Source organism: Cricetulus griseus, chromosome 2 (genome assembly GCF_003668045.3).
Source record: "Cricetulus griseus strain 17A/GY chromosome 2, alternate assembly CriGri-PICRH-1.0, whole genome shotgun sequence".
Taxonomy (NCBI): Eukaryota; Metazoa; Chordata; class Mammalia; order Rodentia; family Cricetidae; genus Cricetulus; species Cricetulus griseus.
Genome location: NC_048595.1, coordinates 183772135 through 183790271, shown reverse-complemented (window position 1 = coordinate 183790271; position 18137 = coordinate 183772135). Strand labels below are relative to the sequence as shown.

General features: G+C 41.3%; 1 long non-coding RNA gene across 4 annotated transcripts in view; it reads left to right on the top strand.

The window, feature by feature from the left end:
* Window positions 1-18137, top strand: part of LOC103161346 — a 71386-nt gene that overhangs the window by 27750 nt on the left and 25499 nt on the right. For all 4 annotated transcript variants that reach the window (XR_004768342.1, XR_004768340.1, XR_004768338.1 and 1 more), the window contains exon 2: window positions 9482-9580. This is a non-coding gene — a long non-coding RNA (retrovirus-related Env polyprotein from Fv-4 locus-like). The remainder of the gene's footprint in view (window positions 1-9481; window positions 9581-18137) is intronic.

The window sequence follows — 18137 nt, the reverse complement described above, 5'->3', positions numbered from 1 at the left end:
TTTCTACTACAAGAGGCAACCGTGGGGTGGGGGCGGGGCTACATCCAGACCGGTTCTCACAGTACTGGTGAAATCTCCGCGGAGAATCCGCCATTACTATGAGAGCTGAGAGGCACAGAAAGAAAAGGCCACTGGTCTCAGTTTACTGCCACAATGGCCTTTTATGAGAGGGATTAGACACGCCAGGAGCTGGCGCAGCGTTCAGCGGTGCCCCTGACGACAATCTGGAAAAAAAAAAAAAAAGATGATAAAATCACTTTGTCGTAAGGTTAAATCACCAAAGACTTCCTAGATAGGCTTTTTGGATTCCCCACCCCCGCTCTTTGGAAAGAAGATGAAAAAAAAAAAAAAAAAAAGGAAAGAAAGAAATATGGGCCGAAAGCTGATTTTTTTTTTTTCTCCTTTCCCTTCCTTCCCCCATCACCCTGTGTGCAAGATGTAGCATTCAGAAAACACGTTGAGCGGGTTGAGGCATTAAAAAGATCAGTCTTTGGCGGCTGAATGAAGAGCTGCTGTGCGTGTGACTCACATACTAAACGGAACCTGCCTTCAAAGCCCATTTTACTGCCTAATTATATATACACAAAATGTAGCTGTCTGTTTCAATCAAATCATAGGAAAAGGAATAAAACTCCTCTAAAGATGCAATTTTCATGGTTTGTCATAACCTTAGAAACACTGCTAACGCCAAAGGAGGAAGTGCAGCTGCCTGGCCCAGATAAGGCTCCAGTAATTGTTTTTCTTTTAATTATTACTTTATAAAGACATTATACCTCCTCCTCCTCCGAAGGAAAGTCAGTGTCCTCTATGGTCTCCTCTCTCGCCCCTCCCCTCCCTTCCCATTTTCACAGGGGGCTTGTGGATATGCTTTTCAGCTGGGGCTGGGAGCCAGCGTAGCTATGGAAATAATATTTAAGTAACCACATAACTACAGGCTTTCCAACAGTTCCAGGGAGGAAACCATTTTGAAATTTATGTTCTAAATTGAGTGGAGCTTTCCAGAACATAGATAGAGCAAGGGAATGCAGATAAGTGCTCAGACCTAGACAACATCAGCACTCAGGCTTCACCTGAGTCTTTTCTGCTCCTAATAACTTAATACCCTTATTTTTTTAATTATTAATCACACAAACATTTTCATTCTTGTCAGCCTCACTGAAGAATGATGTAATAAAACACACAAAAGGCTTTCCCCTCCCCCTCTAACATTTTCTGTGTGATTTTTTTTAAACAATAACCCAAAACTGTGAAGTTTAATAAGCCATTACTAATTTACATATTTTCATAGATTCAAATCATTAAAATTCAACGATATTTTAATAGCTTAATATATATCTAATTGCAGATTAAAAGTTTCTAACAATGGAGATGGCATTGACCACACCACTAACGGCCACCAAATGTTAAATTCAGAAAACGTTGGTTATACCTAACATTTCTTAGAGACTCGGATTCATTGCTGGATGAGTCAACTAGTTATCTTATAATAGGAATGTTCGTGAAAAGTCCCAATCATAGCTACCATCCCTCCCCCTTCTTACTTTCTCCCCACCCTCCCCTAGTTCTAGCTCCAGCCCTAGGAGGTTTAGGACCTGCTGTCCAAATCCACAGAGAAAAGAACTTGATTTGTTATGTTGGTTAGGCAGATCCTTTTTGTAAAGCTACTCTCAACCACTCTGAGAGCTTCTGGAGCAGAAGAGACACACCAGCAAATCAGAAAGAGGGAGAGTTAAAGGGACTTAATGCTCTGGGAAGCATTGCTTGAAGCCCAGATTCCAAAGTGGAGCGTGTGACCTATTAGGAAGAAGTGTGCAAGATGTTCCTGCATCATTATTCTCTACAGCTGAAAGTGGAGCCAGTCCAAATGTCCATTAAGTGAAGGGTTAAACAAATTCTACCACACACACATAATGAAATATTATTCAGCTGTAATAAGGAACAAAGTACTCATAGACACTATAATGTAGATGAACCTTGACACTATTATACTAAATGAAAGAAGTCAGACATAAAGGTTCATATGCTAAATGATTTCATTTATATGAAGTATGCAGAGTAGTTAAATCCAGAGATACTAAAAGTGGAATAACAGTTGTTAGTTACTGGGGGAGGAGGGAATTGGGTGTAACTGCTTAGCAGGTGTAGGGTTTTATACACGAATGATGAAATGTTTTAAAATCCGGTGTGGTGGTTGCAAAAAACTGGAACACACTAAATACAAAAGAGCTGTTTTTCCTTTAAAACTGTTTTGTTAAGAACATTTTGCTTCAATGAAACAAACAGAATCTCAGTACTCACAATTTACTCACCCCCTCACTCACTTAATGCATTTTTTTTTTTTATGTCAAAGGCCATCTATTTCCCACCAACCATGAGTCAGGCACTTTGGTGGGCACTGGGCACTTAAAGCTGAATCAGCTGAACAAACCTCAGGAAACTTGCATTTTAACTGAGGAGAAAATTTAACAGAACAAGCATGGCACTTACACTTACCATTTTTATTTGTTTTTAAGACATTCACGGTACACTGCAAGGCCAGTCACCTCCAAATATGTAGCTTAGGCTGGCTTCCAACTTTTGATCCTCTTGAGTGTTGTGTTCATGGAGATGATTAGACAATACCTATCACAAATGACTTTAATGGCTAAGTTGGTTTTAATGAAGTGTCTTACTTGGAGAGGCCAGTGAAGGTCTTTGTGACAAGCTTCTATTTAAATTCAGTCATGAAAAATGAGAAGCCATAATAGGAAGAAAATGAGGGGGAGAGTTAACAAATGCAAAGGTAAATGCTTGTCCTGTTACAGAGAAGACAGTCTACTTCAGTAACAAAATGCAAAAACAGAGACATCAGGAGAGCCTCTGAGAAGGAGGCACAAAGTTCCATGTGGCTTGATAGACATTGGTTATGACTATAGCCTAGGTCATTTCAAAACTCTCCTACATCATGGTTTCTAGACCCTTCGGGTCAGTTTTTATAGTGTATTATGACATTTTGCAAACTGATGAAAGAAGAAAAGCATTTTGAGAATAAAAATTAATATAATAATAATAAAAAAAAAAAAACTGGGCAAGAGTAAGCCAGAGAAGGAAGTGACCTTGAAACTTGGCAAGCAGAGGACCATAGAGGATTTTATTAAGAGATAATTGGATGGTGTCAGGATTAACCCAAGAAAATGGAAAAGGGGACAGTAGAAACTACTCTGAAGGCCATGAAAAAGGAAATTTCCAGAGACCCGTTTTTGTTGTGGAATAATCTTTTTGTACACTTTTTTGTACATGTGTGTCATAGCTAGACCAGATTTTTGGAATAGAGAGGGAAGAAAAAAGGAGAAGCCAGCCAGATGCGGAATGAGTCAGACACACAAAATGGGATAGAGGTAAAAAACCACATGGCAGAACATAGATTAATGAAAGTATGAGTTAATTTAAACATTTGCCTCCTGAGTGCTGCAATTTAAGGCCAACTTGGTCTACATCAAGAGCTCCAGGACAACCAGAGCTGTTACACAGAGAAACCCTGTCTTGAAAAAAGAATACAAAAAAACCAAACTGCTCCTCATTTGTAGGGATCAAATCCAGAGATGGTGCACTAGGCACACACTTTCCCAGTGAGTTACATCCCTTCCTCTGTTTTTATTTGTCAAAACAGAACTAGTCAAGTTGAAAGAAAAATTAATGCTTGTAAAGTTAAAGTCTGATGACATGCTATGAAAGGGTGAATGATGAAATCTGAACAATAAGTGATTTGAGTTGAATTGTGACTGGTTAATCCTCCAGAGAGATTTCCAGAGGTCTCTGTGTGGCAGGCATCAGTACTAAGACCTTCTGGCCAATATTTTGTCATCTACTTTGCAGAAGCCAGGGAGAAGGAAAGTGATTATTAAATTTGACCCAGCACTAGGAAGGCAAGAAGGTATCTTTGTTGAAAGAATGTGGATTTAGACAAACTGGGATGAGACTGATAGTAATGAGAAAATTGAACAAGGACAAAGATTATGTTTGGTACCTAGTGACAATTTGGGGAGGGGACAGAGTTAATATTTGTATTGGGACAAGTTTAGGGGAGAAAATCGTAAGAGATGGGGCTTTTCAGAAGTTCCATATTAATTGTAAATCTGCTCTCAGACCACACAGAGGAAAAGGAAGCCACTGGGGATGATGTCTGTCCTCTAACTGTCATCAAGTCCAGGATGAGGATTATGCTAAATCCTAAAGGACTTAGAGGACAACGTGGCATCATGTACTAAGCTACAGATGCTAGAGTGATAGATCCTGAATTCCTGTAACAGGGCGATTTTTAAATGACTTGAACGGCATTTGATCAGGAGCTTGTTGCACTATCTCTAGATGCTAGAGACAAAGAGAAAAACCAAAGTTTGATTGTGATACTTAAAACTGAGTGGATAAAAATAGATCCTAAATATGACAAAACCGGTGAAATGCATAATTTTAGGGTGATAATAATTAGAAAAAAGCCGGGCGTTGGTGGCACACGCCTTTAATCCCAGCATTTGGGAGGCAGAGGCAGGCGGATCTCTATGAGTTTGAGACCAGCCTGGTCTACAGAGCGAGTTCCAGGACAGCCTCCAAAGCCACACAGAGAAACCCTGTCTTGAAAAACCATAATAATAATAATAATAATAATAATAATAATAATAATAATAATAATAATTAGAAAAAATAAAAGAATAAAAGAACAGAGAGGGTTGGCTCAGGCAGCAGTTGATAGAGGCCAGAGAACATCTTTCTAAGGATAGATCATGGAAACTCCATTGAAGAGCAGGGGTGGCTAGAAGGCAGCATTTGAAATGTAGGGCAAAGCTCTCTGTGCAGAGGAGCAGTCCATACAAAGGCCACAAGGCCAGGATGGGCTTGGTGTCTTGAGGCAGAGAAAGAGGACAGAAGCAAGGGAAATACAGAGAGGGTAAGGGAGCTCTGCTGTTAGAGATATGGATAGGAATGAGGTCAGTCAGGCTCATCCAGCCACATGTAGGAGTCTAAATTTCATTCTAAGTGAAAAGGGAAACCACTGGAAAGTACTAAGAGAGAAATGATAGGATCTGACTTGCATTCTTAAAATACTGGATGGGCTCTTATCTACAGAATGGATTATGGACCAGATAAAAAGCAGATGGCATGAGGAAATGAGATGGGAGACAAGGTAGGATCAGTCACGATCCAAGGGTGGGTGGATGGTAGCATGGATGCTGGTAAGAACCTTGAAAGACGACATTTTTTTCATTCTGTGTGCTTACAAACAGAACCTGAAGCACCACATACACTGCAACTGTGGCAAAAGCCATCAGATAAAAGGGAAAAAAAGACGACCAAATTCAGGTATAAAAAACACAGACGTGGGTAGATGTGATAAACAAAGAAAACGATCCATTCATACATGTTAAAGTAAACACTGATGATGTGTGCCAGTCACCCCAAGTCAAAAAGGTCTTGAGTTCAAGGTCAGCCCTGACTACATATTAAGAACTTACCTTAACCATTCTTATCTCCAATAAACAAAGCAACAAAATCAGAATTTGCTCTCATAAAAAGTTCTGTATAATACAACATTATTTTTCCGGTAAGATGTCACTCTACCCATGATGTGAATCTTGACATTTGCTACAGCTGTCTAAACTCCTTCTAGTGTTATCACTTTGGTCACTATCTTAGTCACTCCTCTATTGCTGTGAATGGACACGAAGGGACTCATAAAAGAAAGCATTTAAAATAGGTGTTGGTGGTACATGCTTTTAATCCTGACATTTGGGAGGCAGAGGCAGGTGGATCTCTAAATTTGCAGCCAGCATGGTGTACAGAGTGATTTACAGTACAGTGAGGACTATACAGACAAATCTTGTCTCACAAAAACAAAAACAAAAACCCAAAATGAAAGAACGCATTTAATTAGGGGCTTGCTTACAGCATTACATTTTCAGAGGTTAAATCCATTGTCATCACAGTGGGGAACATGGTGGCATGCATGGTGCTGGGACAGTAGCTGGGAGCTAAGTTCTGATCTTCTGGTGGTGAGAGGGGTTCTGGCATTGCCTTTTAAAATCTCAAAGCCCACCCCCACAAAACCCCTGGTGTCACACTTCCTCCAACAAGGCCATGCCTCCTAATCCTTCTAATCCTATCAAAGAGTTCCACTCCCTGGTGACTAAGCCTTCAAATCTATGAGCCTATGGGGAGCATTCTTATTTAAACAACAGTTTCTTTTCCACAAAGGAACTATTCTGAGATGTCAGAGACTTCTAGACACCCCCACAAGATGCCCTATTTCTTTGCCAAATGAGCATCTCTTAAACTGGCTTCTCTGCCTGCTTAGAAGACCATTAAATCCCAGGTACTGAGCGTTGTCTCTAATTCCCTTCTTTTCTTCACCCACCTGTCAACTCAGTAACCATGTCTTTTGTTCTACTACCTTGGAATTTTACTTTTTCCCATTATCTTTCCCTTTTCTGCTTTCTTCCTTTTAGCCATATCTGGTACTTTTGGTCAACCTATCCTGGCAGTTGGGAGCCCCAACACCACAAAGTCACTGTAAGATCCAGCCCTGATCCAGGGAAAGGTTTGCCTAATGTAAGTGTGATAACTGCTCTAGCAGAGGAGGGCTTCCCCAGCGAAGCTATCACAGCTCTGCTCTCATCTGTTCTGAAGAGGTGTTACAGCTCTGCCCTGCAAGGGGAAAGTTTCCCCAGGGAAAGTATTACAGTTCTGTTCTGCTCTCCTCTGGCTCTTGTTAAAGTTGTTAGTTACAGCTGGGTTCTACTCTGGTGAAAATGTCACACCCCATAACAAACCTCATGCAAGAAAGGAAGAATCTAGAAGGTCTCTAGGGTGAGAGGCAGCACCAAACTTAACAGGGTACAGAGCTTGTATAGGGTTACTTTGTTGGGGAGAGGGTGCTTCCCAGGTGGTTTAGGATTGGTGAATTTTTGTGGCCTGACTCTACAGCAAGCTTAGTGTTGGTGAGATTTCATGCCCAGGTTTTGGTGAATTTTGTGCTCAGGGAACTTAGGAATTGGTAGGATTCTGCAGCAGAGTCTAGGCAAGCTTAGGGATTGGTGAGATTTCAAGCCTTGGTCTTGGGGGTCAAGTCAAGGTCAGGTCTACTCAGGGGCAGGGTGTTCCTTCCTTAGCCCTTTTCACCTCTCCCTCCTATTTCTCCTGTATGCCACCTTTCTTTCATTGGGGTACAATTTCTTCACCTTTTATATCTAGCCTTGGCCACCAGAGGTGCTTTGGTCAATGGGACATTACTGAAAGTACAAACTTAGTGTTCATATGTGAACTTACACTCTTGTTTGCAGTTGTAACCTTGAGATCACACTGTGAATGAATTTAAGCTGCCCTGCCACCTATGGAGAGGAAAATGGAGGAACCCAGAGAGGCAGATGAGATGTTTTAGATGGAGCAACCTCAGCAGAGTTACTGTATGGCTCTGACCTCATGTCTGACCCCAAGATAACAAAAAGCACTGTGGAGTCCCTTCTAAATTGTTGGCCCACATTCTTTTCAGCCATCAGATGGATATTGTTTTAAGCTTGCTTAATTTGGGGCTGCCTCTTAATGCAGCAACAAATAAATAATTGTTTGGGTGGGGGAGCTGCTCACATTTCACAGGAACCTAAGGGCTGGAGCTAAGATCCCAACTGAGGTCTCCTGACAGAGTTTCAGTGCTGCTACAAAATCCTGGAGAAAAGAGCTCCAGGGAAGTTCTTTTGGCTCAGAGTTTTGGAGGTTTTGGTTCATCAGGGTGGGAAGGCAGCCTGAACAGTTGTCCACATCACAGCAGTCTTGAAGTAGCTAGAGCTAACTGGCTCTCTTCATTTTACTGTTTAATCCTTGTGCCTCTAACCTGTAGAACAGTGGTGATACTACATTCAGAGCAGATTAGTCCTTAGTTAAAGTCTGCCTTGAAACTCCCTAATTGTACAAGTGTGCTTGACTAATCTACTAGCCACCCCCATAACCTCATTCAAGATTAAATAGCACACTGGGATCTACCCCACCATATCTCCCAAAAGACAACCCTGAGCTTAAATCATGTGTGAGCGAAGAAAGGACGCTCACACACATATTGGATATCCTACATCATGAGATAGTTCGAGAGACCTCAGTGTATGATGAGACTGTTTTCGTCTTTAAAGGAGCAATGCCTCCAGGCAATGGCAGAGCATGCCTTTAATTCCAACACTTGGGGAGGCAGAGCCAAGTGAAACTCTGAATTTGATGCCAGCCTGGTCTACAGAGCTAGTTCCAGGACAGCCAGGGCTTCACAAAGAAACCCTGTCTCAAAAGAAGAAGAAGAAGAAGAAGAAGAAGAAGAAGAGGAGGAGGAGGAGGAGGAGGAGGAGGAGGAGGAGGAGGAGGAGGAGGAGGAGGAGGAGGAGGAGGAGGGGGGGAGGAGGAGGAGGAGGAGGAGGGGAGGAGGAGGAGGAGGAGGAGGAGGAGGAGGAGGAGGAGGAGGAGCAGTGCCTTTTAAATTTGTGGTGGTTTGAAAGAAAATGGCCCTGATAGCTCAAAAGGAGTAGCACTATTAGGAGGTGGTCTTGCTGAGTAGACATGACTTTGTTAGAGGAAGTACATCACTGCAAGTGGTCTTTCAGGTCTCAGAAGCTCAAGCCAGGCCGAGTGGCTCAGTCTGTTCCTGCTGCCTGTGAATCAAGATGAAATGTTTTCATTTATAAGAGTTGCCGTGCTCATGGTGTTTCTTCACAGCAATAGAACCCCAACTGAGACAGTCCTCAACCAAACATATATGATTTGTTCTATATTTGGAAAAACGCCCTTGAACCCACTTTTGTTTGTCTCTAGAAATCAAAACATATTTGTCAACAATCCTTTTTCTATTTAAAAAAATGTTTTAAAATTTTTTGAAGGCTCCAAGCAACTACATCAACCTTAATCTAAGGGGTGCCCCATCCCTTTACTACTGGGGCTAATGGACAGATTTTCTTATGGAACTAACATGGTCAATGCCAGAATGATGGGAAAGCCAATGGTCTGAAGTCAGGGTTATATAATCTAAATGTGAATAGCCTCTCCAGGAGTTGTACAGAGCGTAGCTTGCACAACAAATCACAAAGTAAACCTGACTGTGGAGTCAGGAGGTGAAGGATGTCTGTTGCTAAGCCAAAATTCAATAGGTGAGAACTGATTTGTAGAGTCTGTCCTCCCATGTTCTGTGGTTCATGCCCAGGCACACACACACACACACACACACACACACACACACACCTTAAAAGTATGTACTGAGTCTGGAATATCACAGTTCAGTAAATGCCTGTTGAATAAATGAATTACCACATGAAAGAATGAATTACAATATAAGACCATGAAATACTCATTGGAATGCATATACTCATCTGGATTTTAGCATACATTTCAGTAGTTTGGTTTTTTCCACTGGACAATAACCAACTCTTAAACTTTATTGAAGATGAGGTCACTTCAGCCTTTTACTTGTTCTTTCTAGGTCCAAAGGAAATCCAGCCATTGCAAAGCAGGAGCAAAAACAACTCCCTTCTCCTCAGACTCAACGAGAGATACACCCCCCAACACTGAAGAATCTTGGGTGAGTTGTAGTTAAACTGTAAACACTAACTTTGTGTATAGTTTTACGACTCAATTTTCCCTTTTTATGAGAGTATAAAACATATTTTAAAAATAAATAAATATTTAATGGAAGTGTATGATGGTTGACACTGGAAGTGTCTGAATCTGTCATATACAATGTAAGTACATATTTAAATATGTATATTATGAACATTTAAAACAGCCATGGCTCAAGATAATGTTAAGCCTCTTATTTGAAACATTACTCTCTAAATATGAACCCACTAGCATCTTAAATACAGATTGCATTACATGTATAGGCAAACATTGTAAAATATTTTAATCTAATGTTTATTCTTCAATTTTTCTGTCTTTCAGAAAATACTGCCCTACGTGCCTACTTTACTAAGATAAAAACATAAAAATTCCTCATCTGTACTTTTTGTCTTAATGTAAAAATCTATCACATAAATAGAAAACAGCTTCTCTTCTATAATTCCTTTCCTGGGCTCTCCTTGTTTCTATTTTCATGGCGTTAACATTCTCATCTTCTCTTATGACATAATAAGATAATGTATCTAGACCCACTGTCAGTCATCAGTGCCCTAATACCCAGCCCAACATCCTAATAGGAATCACCACTTAAACATTCTCCTGACCCTGTCTGTGCCTCAGCCAACAGCATTGCCATTGGTACATTTAACACAATGGACTAGCTTGCCATTACCTGGGCATGGTTTCCCTTCACACCCCCTCCTCTGGCTCAATCCAGGAACTCAGGCAAGTAGTCCCTTCCCATGTAGTTCCCCATCTTCTCCCATTCTGTGGCCCCAGTGAAGCTGTTAGGACAACTTCTCCGCATGATTGTCCCCTCCTCTTTGGAGACAGTGATTCTAGTCCCTCACTACCTGATCTGCCACCAGTCCACCCAGACCTCAAACTACAATCAGTGTCTAATACAACCAGGCTACCCTAATTTTTTTTTTCACATAAAACTCTTCACAGACTTCTCTTTGCTCTTCAACTATGGTACATGTTTGTAAACCTTTGTAAATTGGCTCTGACCTCCTCTATAATCATAGCTCAGGCACTCTCTTCCACTTTTGTTTGTTTTTGCTTTTGCTTTTCAGGACAGGGTTTCTCTGTGTAGTCCTTGCTGTCCTGTAACTCACTGTGTAGACCAGGCTGGCCTCAAACTCAGAGATCTTCGTGCCTCTGCCTCTCCAGCGCTGGGATTAAAGGCGTGTGCCACCATCACCCAGCTCTCTTCCATCTTTTAAACCGGGGCTTTGAGCCCTACCTGTCCTGTGACAAGAGGAAAGCACACAGCGTCATGCAACCTGCTAGCACTCCCTAGGTTTTCTTCAGCCCCTCTTGCCTGATTGTTTTCTCCTTCCTCAGCTTCCAGTAAAATGTTTTCTGACTTCCCATCACATTGAATCATCTTCTGTTTCCCCACTGCACCCTGTTCCTCTTGCACATGCCTGGTGTCAGCTGACCTGGGTGAACCACACAATTCCCGGAGGAGGTGAGGAAGAGGGATGTATCTCCGTTTTTTACTCAGACAACAGCTAGGTGGTGCCTGCTGTTGTGTATGTCCTAAAAAAAAAAAAAAAAAAAAAAAAAAAAAGCTGTTTGGTGAATGAATTTTCATTCAAGTCTTTGGAATGACCTGAGATTGACCTATAAACTTCCAGAAACAGGAAAAGGGAGGCCCACAGGTTCAGAGGGTTATATGACCACATATAGTAAAAGCAGGCCAGCTAAGTCCAAGACAAAGTGCAGCAAGTTAAACCCCTTTTGCCTGTCTCTCCTCCGCTTTAACAAATGTCTAAGTTTAGATCCTTTTCACCTGCTCCTTTTCCAAGGTTTAATGTTCGTGATTAATCTGTGTTTGCCTTAATACAGCTGAGACTGTGTCGATGACCTCAGCTGAACTGGCAAATATGCTATACGAACTGAATAAGGAATTAAAACCAAAACCCAAAACAAAACAAAACAAAGCTCCTCTAGATCCTAAATAAATATATTCATGCCAGATTCTGTTTCAGACCTTTGCTCATTGGAAAACGTACCATGATTCCAAAGAGCAATGGTTGGGGTGTAGTAAACAACATTAAAGGAAAAACAGTCCTTGTTAAAGAAAATGCTGTTTCAGGCCAAAGTCCCAGAGATCATAAAAGATACATGATGTGATAAACAAAACGAACCAGACAGGCCTGTTCAGTGACTAACCACTGATTGAATTTCCAACACGCCTGGACTGTCTGAGAGATAGAGCACTCACAAAAGGTCCATGTTAAATATTAGGCTGTCAGGTTTTTCTTTTCTTTTTTTTTTTATGTTTCTACTGAGGTCCAAGAACACTTGAATATTTTCCTTCCTCTTTCAATTTTCTTCCGTTTCTTCCTCTTATTGGTTGTTTGTGTTTTTGAATTTTTTATGATGTGTGAAGACTGGCAAACAGTTGCTATGATTGTCAAATGCCTTAAATCAAGAAGAAAAAAATGCAATAAAACAGTTTCCATGGTAACCCACTGCAACTTAGTACCTCTGGATTATGAGCCAGCTCACATCCATGATCATTACTTGTTGACAGGCATAAATGGAGCCTAAAAGCATTAATTTTAGAGATAAAGCTGAGATGTAGGGCTAAGTTATAATAACGTTTCAATATTTCCAAGGCAGCAACAGCAAACGGACACCAATTGTGTCACCATTTAGATGACGTTAATAAACTGAGCAGAGCATTTTGGAGAAATTGACAAGCTTTTCTCTCTAGGTGGTATAACAAATGAGCACTCCCCTCTTGGGGCTGCAAGTAGTAGGAGACATGTGCTTGATGGAGTTAAAAGAAACCTGATGCCAGAAATTATATGGAATGAAAGCTGGGCATGTTAATGAAGGAATAGCTCCGATGTGGGTAGTAGAAACTCTCTTAGAACATAAATATGCATATTTTAGTAGGCAAATCCTTTCTTCTTCTTTGTTTTCCTTTTAGAGGTTTTTATTTATTATTATTATTATTATTATTATTATTATTATTATTATTATTTTGGTTTTTAGAGACAGATTTTCTCTGCATAGCTTTGGAGCCTATCCTGGCACTTGCTCTGGAGGCCAGGCTGGCCTCAAACTCACAGAGATCCGCCTGCCTCTGCCTCCTGAGTGCTGGGATTAAAGGCATGCACTACCAATGCCCAACTGAGGTTTTTAAATTGTATGTCTCTCTCTCTCTCTCTCTCTCTCTCTCTCTCTCTCTCTCTCTCTCTCTCTCTCCCTCTCCCTCTCTCTCTCTCTCTCTCTCTCTCTCTCTCTCTCTCTCTCTCTGTGTGTGTGTGTGTGTGTGTGTGTAAAGAGGCCAGGAGGTGTTGGATCCCTTGGAACTGACAGGCAGTTGTGAGTTACCCAACATGGATCTAGCACCCAAGCTCCCATTCTCTGTAAGAGCCTTAACTGTTGAGCCATCTCTTCAGCCCCTTCCTCTTTCTTTTTAAAAGAATAGATTCAATTAAGATGTGAGCAACCATGTGTTTTTCCACACATTCACACCCATACTGCCATCAATAGCACTCACGCTATCATCAGAGAGTTTAATGTTTAAAAAAAAAAACCAAAAAAACAAAAAAACACTGAATATAGCTGCTTCCAGCTGGCTCCGGAAGTTCCCATTAACCAATGCAATCAACAATGGAGAGACAACGCTTTTCAAAGCTGCCATATTTCTAAATATATCTTTATGACAATCTGTAAAATCTGAAAGGGTTTAATATGGTGTAATATAATAAAATTGGTCCGTTTTCTCACCATTTAGATTTCAGCTGAGAGATAATTTTATTTCTCAGAAGACTTCTGAGTTCCCTTTCCCTCCAAACATTTTTAAAGAGACCGGATTCTGGTCCATTGAGAGAGCTTAGCAAGCACAGGTGCTTGCCACCAAGCCTGATGACCTGAGGGCTAGCTCTGGAATCCACATGGTGGAGAGAAAGAATTAACTCCCACAGGCTGTCCTCTGATGTCCACATTTTTGCCATGGCCTGTGTATACACATATACACTAAATAAAATGTAACAAATAGAAAAAACAAGAGACAGGCTGTTACTGCTAGACATGGTGGCTCATGCACTTGAGAGGTCGAGGCAGGATGATCAAAAGTTCAAGACCAGCTTTGGCTATTTATCAACTTTGTAGACTCGGGTACATGACACCCTATCTTAAAACAGGCTGTGTCAGATAGTTGTGGGTGGTGGTGGCGCACACCTTTAAACCTAACATTTGGGAGTCAGAGGCAGGTGGATTTCTGTGAGTTCAAGGTAAGCCTGGTCTACAGAGTGAGTTATAGGACAGCCAGGTCAGGCTGTGTCAGATAAAGGAAAGGGGAGAAAGAGAAGGAGGCAGAGTAGAAGGGATTGCTTTTCTTTAAAGTTTGGTTTTCATCATCTCATGTCTCATATTCAGAGGGAGTAACCAGCGTGCCTCAGTTTCCACTTCTGTACTTGGGTTAAAAGATCCAAAGAAGGCTGCTACAAGCACTTACTGAGATGGAGGCATGTCAAGGGCTTTGGACAGGACTTGATGCCAATTAAATCCTTTGACTTAATGTGTTAGCTGTTGTTAGCACCACCAACACTACCGAGACTACCACCATCACCACCATCATCACCACCATCACCACCACCAGCACCACCACTGCCATCATTGTATCTTGTGTCCTCCATTGAGTTTCAAGCCTACACATGCCTAGAAATGTTTGCCAAATTGAGTATCTATTTTTTAAGTGGATGTTAAAAATGGTTTTAGTAACTAGCTTGGTTAGTGTGTGTGAGATATTCAGGAAATTTGCTTTTGTGGTCTTTCTTCACTTGCTCTGTACCCTCAGAGATTCATAAAGCTCTCGTTAAGGGAACTCAAGTGTTTTGTGCAGGGATGCTATCTCCTAGTATAGCCAATTGGTAGAATTAAGCCCCGAGGAATACTGCAGGGCCTCTGAACCAACGCAGCACAGACTGTGTTTAACCTACTGACCCGAGCGGGCACATGTTTAAAAATTCTCTTTATTTTCAAGCAGTGATTTAGAAACTTGCTAGCTACTTCAAGGTTTTCAATTATTTTTCTTTGCTTGGCTTTTAAAGAATATAACCATTTCCCAATACAAGTAATTTTCTTCTGGTCTAAGACTGTGGATTGTGGCAACACAGCATTTAGTTTGTCTTAAAAAAAAAAAAAATAGACACTGATCTGCTCCTATCCTGTTTTTAGGACTCCTTATTGTTAGGAATCCTTTCCATTTATTTCTAGTCCTTACTGTTTGCCTTCCTCTGTATATGTATTCTCATATGTAATCAGTCTCTATGTTGCTCTGTCTCTGTCTTTCTCTCTGTCTCTGAGACACTGTCCTTGTTCTGTGAACACGAAAAAATAAAGGCTATCAGGTTCTACCTTGTTTTCCCAGTCTCCTAACACTTAAGAACTTGCTGGTACATGGTTGGTCCTGGCTTTTGAAATTACTAAATGATGTTGGCCCCTTATCTGAAGGAAGAGGCTCCCTAGTTTTAGAACAAAGGTTTTTGTTTTGTTTTTTGTTTTTAAATGTTACTATTTGTTTTCTCCCTGTTGATTTGTTGGCTTTTAAAGACAGGGTCCCACTGTGCAGCTCAGACTGACTTCAAACTGGTCATCCTCCTGCATCATCTTCCCAAGTGCTATCTTCAGAGTCATGTGCTGCCATGTGTGAGTGATCATGCCATACGGCTTTTGTTTGTGGTCTTCATTTAGAACATTTTATGATTGTTTGCTTTAAAAAATACATTTAGAATGTGTTTTGTGTGCTAGGTGCCCTTTCCTAATTGGCTTGCCATGTTAAGGGTTATTAATGATGCACTTTCACCTAGGAGCCACAGCCCTAGGAGGGTTCTCTTACAGGCATTGCCTTTCTTTTGCAATGATTTCCTCATAGCCACCAATGCTGCATTTTATATTTATATATATTTAAAACTTACTATTCTCTTTTGGAGGAGGAGGCAACTTCACACCAATATTCACTTATTTTTAATTAGTATACAAATTATTGGGCATCATTCAGATATTTTCAAGCTGTATTTTGTTGTAGTTGACATGCTTTCCGTTTCATTGCCTGCCTCAACAGCACTGTCCTTTCTACTTTCCTGTCACAGGTATCCTCTGCCTCTGTTCAGCCTCTCTTTTTCATCCTCTTTTGGCTCCTTTTAAAAAAAGGCTTCACCCACAGCTATATTTTTACACGACAATTCGGATCCACATACGAGAGAGAACAGGATTTTTCTTTGTTCTTTGTCCTTCTGAGTTTGGGTCACCTCCCTTAATACAATACTTCTGTGGTGGTGCACACCTTTAGTCCCAGCACTCGGGAGGCAGAGGCAGGCAGATTTCTGTGAGTTCGAGACCAGCCTGGTCTACAAGAGCTAGTTCTAGGACAGCCTCCAAAGCTACAGAGAAATCCGGTCTCGAAAAACGAAACCAAACCAAACCAAAACAAAAAAACCAACCAACCAACCAAACAAAAAACCCAATACTTCTGGATTTTCTTCCATGCTTTTTGCATATCCCTTGGGTAAATGTATCCCGTTTTCATCATCTATTCTCCTAACTGCTGGATTTTGGCTTCACCCTATCATCATAAAACTACTTCACAGTTACTTTGGCTGCCTGTGTAGGAAGAAGCTCAGGGATAGTCTCTTTCAGCCTGAGACTTCACTGTCAGACTCAGAGAGTGACTGCGACTTTGTGACTGTGCTGCCATGGACAGCAGGAGCATGGGAACAGTCACCTCAGAGTGATCGTGTTTCTGGATAACTCAGAGATAAGTGGCCTCAGTTTTGCTGTTGTTCTCTCTAGAACCCACTTTCCGTCATGCCAGGGAAGGGCGTGGCCTAGAGGCAGCAGGAAGTTGAGATGATATGAACCTTCCTTGGTTTTGTCAGTCAAAGGCGTGCTTCCTGCCAACCCCCCCTCCCCCCAAGACCTTTCCAAGGTTCCCTGGAGAAAGCATCTCTCTTAACTCTGCATTCTTACATTCTTTTCACTACATGAGAATGATCGTACTAATGACTGTATTCCCCTTGCCAGGGGATGCTGCTCATGCTAGCGTTTGCTGCACTTTTGCCATGCTCACACAGTTTCCCTGTTATGGAGACTTTGAAAGTTTGTAATGAAAGGGGGAGGAAAAAAGTCAATGGCCCAGTTTGTCAGGCAGAGACTCTGTTGAGGCTCAGAAAAATGATCTCTGAAAATTGACCTCTCTCAACTTCAAAAGAAGAGCGGCAGAGGCAGGCAAGGAGTTCCTCTGAAGTTTCCTCCTGGACCTCAGAGGACAGATCTTCCTGGAGACAGTCAATTGCTGTGACTCCCTTCCCAAGGTAGCTCATTAGCAGGGAAGACTGGTGTGTATCATAAGGACAAGTGGAGTTGATGCCACTCCCAGCACCCAGAGAAATTTACCCCAGGTTTTCCCATCTTGTTTGAGGTCTATCTGTCTCCCCAAACTCACTTATTCTTTCTCTAACATTACCTACCTCTCCTTTCACTCTGCCTTATGCAGAAGGTAAGAAAGTTTTAAAATCTCTTTCAATGGTTACTTTTCACACTGTCCAGTAATACATTTTCATCCTTCCCTCCTGTTTGTCTACTGCTATGTTATTTCAGCAGGTTCAATGATTGACACACAAGGGGAGAAAACAATGGTTCTTTCATCTCTACATTTCTGTGCTTCTCATATCCCCCTGCTCTGTGTTCCAGCTTCAGTGCTCAGAACTGTCCATTAGTCTTTGGCTTCTACTGGGATATGAAAAGGTTGCCCTATGAGGACTCTGGGTAGATCCCCTCATTTCCCTAAAGACAATGCAAGGCAGGAGGTCACCTCCACTCTCTAAGTTCAGTCTATAATTCTCTGTACTGTTTGACCACTCTGCTACCATTCTCACTTAATTATTTTAATCGTCATGTTTGTCTTTGAGTTCAGCTTTATCACTATCTATTATTGTTTGGTTGATTTTTTAATACTTATTTTGCATGTATGAGTATTTTGCTGCATGCATGTAAGCTTGTCGCATGTGTACCTGGTGCCCATGGAGGCCAGAAGAGAGCATTGGATCTTGTAGAACTGGAGTTACTGATGGTTACGAATTACAACATGAGTTCTTGGAACCAAATGTAGAGCTCCCAAGTACATTATCCTATGAGCCATTTCTCCACCCTTGTTTGGTTGATTTTTGAGGCAGAGTCTCCTTGAATTGCCCTTGTTGCCTTTGAACTCTCGATTTCTCTTTTTCCTTCTGAGCTGGCTGCTGGCTCCAGGAAGCCTAGATTAACTTTCTGCCTTTCTATTTAGAATTTGTTTTTAAAATGACAGGACATTTGTGTTGTTTACTATTTCCATACTATCAAGAAAATATCTAATACTTAGTGATAGTTTTACTTAGTGATAGTTGAATTAAACTGCCCTGGGTTTTTCAAATAATAGGTAGCATAGACTGGTCAGGTATCATTATGATGTCAAATTTCTTGTCTGAATGGTACTTTAGAAAAAGAATTGGTGGGTC